Raw genomic sequence first — 10,025 nt, 5'->3', positions numbered from 1 at the left:
GATAGTTGTACTACAGCAGTAAAGTGTGCAGTATTAGTGAGAAATGAGATTGGTGGTTTTGGGGTGGAATTGCACCAGGGGTCAGCTCTGTGCCCCTTTTTGTTTGCCATGGTATTGGATAGAATGAGAGATGAGATGAGACGGAAAGTTACTTGGAATATGTTATATAAGATGATATTGTGATCTGAAGTAGGACCAGGTAGAAGAGAAGTTAGAGAAGTGGAAGTCTGCTTTAGAAGGAATTAGGATGAGCAGGGGTGTAAAATGGAATAAATCTGTGTAAATTAGATGTACACCATGGGAAGCTAAATGGACAAGATGTCAAGAAGTTAGAGGGCTTCAAGTAGTGAGGGTCAACTGTGCAGGGTGATGGAGAACATGGGGGGAGGGGGAGAAAGTGAAGAACCATGTTTCCCAAAGACAGCCCTAAAACACCACTGCTCTAGAGGAGATATCCATGGAGGAATCGTGAAGAAGCTTGGGAAGAGTTACAGAAAATGTTTGGCCTTTGTTATTGCCAACAAAGGGTACATAATGGCTGACAATAATGGAAAGTGTCTGTGTGCATGCTTAAGTATCTGAGTATATTGTTACTTCCAAAGATGCTGCGGGCTGCGTGTATGTAAAGCAGAATCCTTTTCAGCTTGTCGTATCGTCAGCTTGCGACCAGAAACGAGGCTTCCACTGCGCCTACAGTAAGTTTCTTCTTATTATTATGGAGTTTTATAAATGTCATCCTAGTTGGGTAAACTTTCCTATCCAAAAACCTTTGTTTTATCATTTTTATCTGTTTTTTTAATATAAATCTGAACAGGTTTGGAGCAACCGCACATCTCATGGGTGAGACTTTGATTTACTATGCTGCCAGTAAGAAGTTAAGTCACAATATATAATTATAAGATGCTTTTGTTTCTGGTTACAGAAGGCTTCAACGTCCAGATTGCGTGAGTGAGGCTGCGCAAAAAGTCGGCAAAACTCGAACAGAAAAAATAGATACGTAAACTGTATCTTTATTGCGTGACCCCCTTTTCCAGGATATAAAAGGAGTGAACACCCAATGGCTCCCCATATTCATAACATTGGAAACCTCTTATGGGTGAGTTTGCTCATTGGTTACTGTTACAACTCCCCCTGGGGTAGTGGACTTAGTTATATTTTATTTACAATAAAGTCCAGAAAACAGACTACGGGATAACATAGGGGAAGCACGAGATATGAGAGTGGCACCCTCAAATAAACACGGTAAAACCCCCTCCCAGACAGACATGAACACCCACAAAATACAGGAAATAAGACCGAATGATGCCACTGTTAAACTGATGTAATAAAATCTAGACAGGGGAATAACTATGTGTCTAAATGCACAAACTATATGTATACCCCGGGGTGTCTAAACTTATCTCAAGACCCCCTATGCAACCCAAAAATCATTAACAACACATACAAAATATAACAGGGAGTAACGTACTCACAAACCTGAAACTCAGCAAGGCATCAAGGCTTCAAGGGCAAGCTGACATATGAAAAGGGTTCAAATAAGGGCCGGAAGTGAATCTTGATTGGAGGAGGGATGATTGGGGAATTAATTACAGCTGTGTTGGCCTGGGCAGGGATTTGTCACAGGGGGTGGAGCCACAGCTGCAGGTACCTGTAAAGAAAAGAAAGCACACACCTCCTACATAGTGTGTGTCCAGGCTGCCAGCCGTAACAGTTACCATGGACAGTATTAGTGATCCAACCCAATTTAACTGAGAAGGGGCCAATGAAGGTTCATTCACCCCCTCTCAGTCTATGTAGATTGGGGCGTCTAACATCGTACCTGGCTTTAAAAGATGAGCATTCTGGGAAAATCCTCGCAGTTTAAATGAATTAGACGCCTATCAATGGCATGTAATCTTAAATACAATGACAAAAAAAATAAATTTAAGAATATTAGGGAAATAATTACTATATTACATTTCTATTTAATTCATTTCAATATAATTGATTTATTCATAGAACGAATGTATTTATAATTCAATCAAATGATATAACATGTGTGTGTAAGCTTTTCAGTGATCAAAAGTTGTAAATTGCTCCCTAAACGGTTATAGTGAAATGTTTGTAGTGGCCATTGTCCCTGGAAGGGTTAAACAACTCTAATTTAAAATGTAAAAGTTTTCAAATGTTGTCTTGTGCTCTCATTTATGATTTACTTGTCAAAGGAAGCAGACAATGAAATTATGCGAATGGAAACAGAGCCAGGAGAACCAACAGATGAAAGCAGGGTGAGCACCACCGATGCCATTTATTTTTCTCGTTCACACCTGCTTTGTTCAGCTTTACATCAACACATTATTTTCTTTTGTTTCTCCGTATATAATACATACCTTGCACGAATTACCCGTGACAGACTAGTGACTTACCGTCCAGCAAAAGGAAATATGTGCATAACCACTTAAGATTGGGATTTCCAAACATTTGGGCCACTTTCAGAAAAATCTAAGGATGTGCTTCCCACATTTTTAGACATGCAACAAATTTCCAACACTTATCTTTAAAAACAATTGATGTACTTGCACATGAAGAACCTCCTATAACTTCTACCAACAACCCAATAAACGTGCCTCAATACTAATAATACTACGATTTTTGCTTCTCTTTCTAGGCACCTCCCTTCAGGAAACTTCCTTCAAAAAAATTACTACAGTAGTTTGCCCTTAGATACGGATTTATTTGGGCTTGTGTGAGTTTTCCAGTTTCCTCCCACATCCCCAAAAATCCAGGATTTGGTTGAACACTCTAAATTGCCCTTAGATATGCAAGTGAGTGGTAACAGTTGTCCGTCTACTTGGCCACCCATTTATAGGGGGGGGGGGGGGGGGGGGTCCCCTGCGAGGTACGAATAGTTGCTGGGATAGGCTCTAGTACAGGGGTGTCCAAACTTTTGGATTCATTCTTTGAACCATTAACCTTAAATACAAATTAACCTTTTGGGATTTTTTTAAATTACAAATGGCATACTTTAACTTTTACATTTTTTTTTACATTTAGGTTTTTACCGAAATGACAAACCACAAAAAATTAAGAAAACTATCAAGGATATCTAAGTTCATGTGAAACATCACATATTATTCACTATTATATGCTCACTGTAGGAACAGTGCTGAAAACAAAACAATGATCACTGCATATTCAAACTGTGATTTTGACCATCACAAAAAAATAATGAACTCATGTATTTTATACTGTGGTCAACAGTGCTGGCGGGCCGTGTATTATTGATTTCATGATAGACGCCACGGGCCGGTAAAAATTTGTCCACGGGCCTTAATTGGCCCGTGGGCCGGACTTTGGACATGGCTGCTCTAGTACCTCCTGTGAGGATATACAGTAATGAAAATGAATGGATGGAATAAAAACAACATTGTACAAAGCACATGTTGATGCATTCTATTAAGAAATAAGGATGCAGTTGTACCTGAAAATGGAAACATGAAATGTTCTTTTATAGTTCGACAATGATTGCAAGACACTTCCCAAGTTGGATGACTATTTGCACACACCTGAAAGGAGCATTATTATCCCCCTAATAATTAGTAAATTGGTCTAACTCTTCACATATAGCCTAAACATTCCCAACCTCCAAAATTGAATGTTTGACTAAAACCATATTTTTTGTTTTGTTTGTTTCTTTCCTATTACCTGGAACCTACTCCATTTCCAAACTGTTTATCGTCACATATAGGTCGCAGGGGGTGCTATCCCAGCCAACTATGGGACCAAGCTTGGGGACACCCTGAATCAGAGGCCAGCCAATCACAGGGCGGATCTGAATTACTAGATAGGAATTTATACTTTATGTAATACCTCCTGTTTTCTGTTACAGGACAATTTTATTATGTACTTGTTGAAAGGTACTAAAAATTTGACACCTGAATTTGCTGTTGAGAACATTGACATAATGACTCGCATCATCACCAGCAGCATTGGCATCCTTGAAATCTCCATGAACAAATGTAATATTCGGAATAACCCTACAGTAAGTTTCAGAGTGCGTAGGGGGTTTGGATGGGAGATTGTTATTGGAGTTAAGTATGTTTCGTTGCCTCCCTCAGTCTCTTTTTGAGGATGTGATTGACATTTTTCGGACTATTTCAATCCTACTGGGTTCAGCGACATCCGAGAGAATTGTCATCAAGTCCTCAACGGGTACAATCTATCACAGCAGGTTGGTTCTGACTTTCATAATCAACTTCAGATAAAAGGAGAATTGCACTTGCACACAAAAATTGAATTTGTGCTTTAACTGTTTCTACTCAGTCACGAACCTGAAGATCTCAGTCATGTCATCCTGGGCTCTGTGGAAGATGGCGAGTTCATCATAATGCCCTCATATTCTGTTCTTCAAAGTCATATTAGACAGTACAATAAAATCCACGCTCAGGTGTTTGCACATGCCATTGGCATCCATGTTTTTTCATTATTGTTGACGCGAGCGCCACTTTTAATGATTGTTTTGCCTATTAGATGGCCACTTTCATTTTGAATCCCCATCCATCTGACGACAACATCTCCGGAAAGGTGTGCAGCCTTTTACTAAGTGATGGAAATTCCGATGTCGAATTGACCAATCTTACAGAGATGATCGAGGTATGTGCCTTACCTACTCCGCAAAACTGATTTGATGGAAATTCCGATGTCGAATTGACCAATCTTACAGAGATGATCGAGGTATGTGCCTTACCTACTCCGCAAAACTGATTTTTACCGTGCACTCTTTTTTGTCTATCTGAGACTCTCTCTGAATTTCCAAATATTCTCAACAACAAGAGGTCCTGGCAGATAGAATATCCTGGATTTATCACTGGAATACTGATTTAAGCCATTGGACTGATCAAAATTAGCAGTTAAATGAAGAATGTTAGGGTTAGGGTTGGGGTTAGGGTGTGTTTAAATACAAAATGGTTAGGGTTAGGGTATCTTTAAATACAAAATGGTTAGGGTTAGGGTTAGGGTTAGGGTGTGATTAAATACAAAATGGTTAGGGTTAGGAATAGGGATAGGGGTAGGGGTAGGGTTAGGGGTAGGGTTAGGGGTAGGGTTAGGGGTAGGGTTAGGGTTAGGGGTAGGGTTAGGGGTAGGGTTAGGGCTAGGGTTAGGGCTAGGGTTAGGGGTAGGGTTAGGGGTAGGGTTAGGGGTAGGGTTAGGGGTAGGGTTAGGGGTAGGGTTAGGGGTAGGGTTAGGGGTAGGGTTAGGGTGTGTTTAAATACAAAATGGTAAGGGTTAGGGGTTAGGGTTATTGTTATGGTTATGTTTAGGGTGTGTTTAAATGCAAAATGGTTAGGGTAAGGGTTAGGGTTAGGGTGTGTTTAAATACAAAATGGTTAGGTTTAGGGTTAGGGTGTGTTTAAATACAAAATGGTTAGGGTTAGGGTGTGTTTAAATACATAATGGTTAGGGATAGGGATAGGGGTAGGGATAGGGATAGGGATAGGGATAGGGTTAGGGTTAGGGTTAGGGTTAGGGTTAGGGTTAGGGTTAGGGTTAGGGTTAGGGTTAGGGTTAGGGTTAGGATTAGGAGTTAGGGGTTAGGGTTAGGAGTTAGGGTTAGGAGTTAGGGTTAGGGTGTGTTTAAATACAAAATTGTTAGGGCTTAGAGGTTAGGGTTAGGGTGTGTTTAAATACAAAAAGGTTATATAAATGGTTATTATAAGGAAAAAAAAGATGTAGTACCTTTTGTACAATCAATCTAGATTATCCATGAATCATTCCAAATGACACATTCCAAAAACAATAAAACTCATATCTAAAGACAATCTCCTTAACATAGGTAATAATAAAGTATGCCATTCCTTTTTTTACAGATATTCATGCCTCGCCCTATGCCTCCGAAAGTTATTAACCAGACTATCATACTTGAAGAAAACACAAAGATATTGACTACAGTCAATATCTCAGACCCCACTATGACCATCTTAATCAGAGTGCAGCCCAGTGGAAACATGTCGTTGCGTCTTACGCTCTCTGAAGGGTCACCTCCCAATTCCAGTTATTTTGCCAACAGCACCATCCTGAGCCAAAAAGGTACCTTTGCTCTTTTCATTGACTGTAAAACTCAACAAATCACAAAAAGTAGTAGTTATTTTAGTGTTCTCTATCACAAGATTCAGACAGTGAAAAGTGAAGTCATATTTTGAATAGTAAAACTTAGAAATGAATTTAATTGCAAGTCATCTCAACTTTTGTTCCTTTTGTTTCTTTTCTTTTTATTTATTTTTATTTTTATTTTGCTCAATGGCTATCTTCATCTGCTTTTCATTCCTCAACCTTGCCAATCATAAGAGTAGTTGCTGAACCGTATTTTTTCCTTGATTTTTTTTGTGTCAGATAAAATGAAGGACATTCCTTTTGCTCAAACAGATTGTTGTCAAAGAGGAAAAGCTTCATCGGGTATAGCAGGGGTCGGGAACCTTTTAGAATGAAGAGAGCCACAAATAATTCATATTTTCCAATGTTATTCCTAGTGAGCCATACTACAAATTTAAAAGTCAAAATATATACATGTAAATGAGTACCTTTTCAATTTTTTTTCTCATTTCACCACTTTAAAAGTGGAAAAAGAAATTAAAAGATTCTTATGCTGTTGCCAATCAAATGAGTGGATGCATTCCAGAAGAGTCTACAGCGAAAAAAAAAAGAAGATTAAAGCAGTTCTAGATGTAGTATCTCAGTTCTGTCACCAGCGGTTTCCATATTTTAGCTCACAGGTTAGCAAAGAGCTAGATGCACTCATCAAAAGAGCCACAGGTGGCTCCTGAGCCATAGGTTCCTTTCCCCTGAGCTATAGTGAGCTATAGCTTGCATGACTAAGAGGGACTCAGGTACATTTTATCATTTTTTTTTGTTAATTAGTATACTGTATGGTTACTTAGTCATTTATTTTTTCAAATACACTAGCTCCATTCACATTGTTTTACAGATTATGTACATATATGGAAGCAGTTCAATTCCAAAAGTCAAGAATACCCAGGTTTTGTCAAAACGTCCATTAGAAGAGATATAATTGAAACAATGTTCTCTTGTTGTTTTAATTTTTTAGCCGTAAAATCAATTTATCCTATATCTGACATTATGAGGAATATTTTGGTGATCTTGCTAAAGACATTTTCCAAACTAACCTACTTTTCATTTTTATCTAATTGCAACTGTTTATGGTTTCACTAAGAAAATTGAGCGAGTTATTAATTCTACTTGCCAGCACAAACTATGTATTATGCAGCTTTAAAGTAAAAAATTCAGTGAAGCTATTGATCATGCACTTTCATATTTGATATGTCTGCTTACCAAAGATGGCTATCTATGGATCATAACCCCAGAGATTATACAGTATTCAACTGGGGCATGGTACATTAGCAGTGAACTCTTCAATTCAACATGGGAGCCAGACATTTCCCTTACCATCACTACTTTTATTACCAAGTGCATGTACTGGAGCATAGAAGGACAAGCATGGCGTACAGATGGTTGTCAGGTGAGTTTTTATCAGCCAAATCCTCCCTATAAAAAAAAATAATAATAATAAAACATACAGAAATCAATCTGTGAGATAATGTCTTCTTTCTAATGTTTACCTTGAACCCATTTTTCTTGTTCCTTACTCTCTCAAAGTCTAAAAACGAAAATATAATTGTAGGTCATTACAGATTGACTTAGATTTTCGAGTCAGAATTTCACATGGCTGCTAAAATGTCATGTTATGTTGTTTTTGCATCCAGGTTGGGAAGCAAAGCACACCAGGGCAAATTCATTGTCTCTGCAACCACCTAACTCTCTTTGGGGGTTCCTTCTTTGTGATGCCTAACCATGTGGACTTAACACGTACTGCTGAGTTGTTTGGCACTGTGTCTCATAACTACGTGGTGCTGTCACTGCTTTGTGCCTTCTTTGGCCTCTACCTGGTCACATTCCTATGGGCATGCTATGCTGACCGCAGTTCACTCTCCAGAGTGAGTTTCTGCATCTATAAAAAATCACAACCTTCCAAAGATGCCTATAAATAAATCAATATGCAGAGCTGCCAACCTCCGTCGACCCCATTTCAGGAGTACCCTTGCCCCATTTCTAGGATATTTCCAGGGTGAATGCGATTTACGCACAATCAATATAAAATGTAAAATAATATAAGTGTCGTACCCCTGAATTTACGGGGTATTGTATTTGCCTTTAAAAGACGGGTGAAATAATCAGACAGGTCCTTTGTGTTATGTTCAAGCCAACTTAGTGGAGTGTCTGACTACCCCGCTTTTATTCTACACACAGGTCTATGACCATTACGTAATCGCTGCGTATTTCGCGCGTACTCATTACGTCATAGCTACGTGTTTCGTGCACGCTTCGCGCGTCATAGCTGCGTGCTTTGCGCACGCTTTGTGTGAGTCCCTTTTTACCTTAACACCTGCACTAATTTATAACTTCACTTACTTCATCACCCTGTCACATAAGCATAAGACAATTAAAATTAAACATTTGTTGTTTGGTTTACTTAACGGAAAAACATAACATAACAACTTGGCAACTTAACATAAACAACTTGGCTTGAAAACTTACTAATACAAAAATGAAAATGCAGCGTGGCGTGGCGTCAAGAGAACGGCATGACAAACGTAAAAACTCAGGCGAACAAACCAGACGATCCGACAAACATTCAACAAACTCATAATGCTTAAATAGCCAGGAAAACAAACACCTAATTGCCACGGCTGATAACAATCATGACATCATGCCAGGAGGGGCAACCAAGCTACTCCTGACACTTGCATGTTGTGGAATGTGCAAATGTCTGTCATTCTAGAGACGGTTTCCACGCTGAAGTCGCACAAGATGAATCATTCGTCAGAACTTGTAAATAAAATGAGTTACAATGCATTCGTGTTTGCGAATTCTTACGGTTTACAGTGCAGGTGAATGAAGATGGCGGAAGGCATGTACTAGCAATGGTGTGAATTTTAAGCAATGGTTTGATAATTTTCAAATACAGTTGCTTCAACAAAAAAATGTAATTGAACATTTTGGGGGATTTCTAGAGTTTAGGGAGGTTGTCTGGAGTCCCAGAGTTTGCATTGCATTTCCGGAGAAACTCCTGAAATTCCGGGGTAGTTGGCAGCCCTGATTATGTATAAAGTCTTCCATGTGTACATGCTAACCTCTTCTTTTCCATAAATTTGTACTGCAATGACAATAATCAAATGTCAGAGGAAGATGACTCTACTGGAGGATAACCACCCGTGTGCACAGTACAATTACTTGATCAGTGTTCAAACTGGACAGCGCAAGAATGCGGGAACATCTGCTAATGTAAGCCTTGGTTACGTGACACACAGGTGTTTTTCATTGCCCTTAAATCGCAAATAATAAAGAAGAAATCAAGTACAATAGAAACATGAAACCTCAAATATATTTACTTTACTAGGTCACATTACGTTACCGTATCTTCCTTACAGTTCTGTAATCAAGGGTTTAATACACAGCTCCAAGTACAAAGATTATTTATCAAGTATAGTACATGCCCTGCTATTGATTGGCAAACGGTTAAGGATTTACCCTGCCTATCTTTAGCTAAGCTTGTGACCTTTATAAAGAAAATAAATACTGAAACAATCAATGGTCTCCAGCTTGCTAAATTTAATTTGTATGGGCTTTTCTGTATTCCTAAATAAATGATTTGTATTTCTCCTTAGGTCACAATGACCCTGATTGGATCTGAGGGACAAAGTGATGCACAGAATCTCACAGATCCTACAAAGACTGTGTTTGAGAGGGGGGCTGTTGACATGTTTCTCTCTGCTACTCCCTACCCGCTGGGGGAACTGCGAAATATTAAGCTGCTGCATGACAACTCTGGGGGTCATCCATCATGGTATGCGAAAAACATTAGGCTGGTAACTGGTGTGATTTTCTGCAAGATAAAATGCCTGCAGATCAAAATTTTCATGCCAATGTATTCCCCACCATGCCTTTTTGCTGAAGGGATGACTGGGCATACC

General features: G+C 39.0%; 1 long non-coding RNA gene across 1 annotated transcript in view; it reads right to left on the bottom strand.

Annotated features, from left to right (window-relative positions):
• Nucleotides 1-7,382: 7,382 nt before the first annotated feature.
• The window catches only part of LOC144193955 (uncharacterized), a 10,720-nt gene continuing 8,077 nt past the window's right edge, over nucleotides 7,383-10,025 (bottom strand). The window contains exons 2-3 of the long non-coding RNA XR_013325798.1: nucleotides 7,614-7,651; nucleotides 7,383-7,539 (exon numbers count right to left, since the gene is read on the bottom strand). This is a non-coding gene — a long non-coding RNA (uncharacterized LOC144193955). The remainder of the gene's footprint in view (nucleotides 7,540-7,613; nucleotides 7,652-10,025) is intronic.

Source organism: Stigmatopora nigra, chromosome 3 (assembly GCF_051989575.1).
Source record: "Stigmatopora nigra isolate UIUO_SnigA chromosome 3, RoL_Snig_1.1, whole genome shotgun sequence".
Classification (NCBI taxonomy): domain Eukaryota; kingdom Metazoa; phylum Chordata; class Actinopteri; order Syngnathiformes; family Syngnathidae; genus Stigmatopora; species Stigmatopora nigra.
The sequence above is the reverse complement of the archived record's forward strand: the minus strand, read 5'-3'. Positions and strand labels throughout refer to the sequence as shown.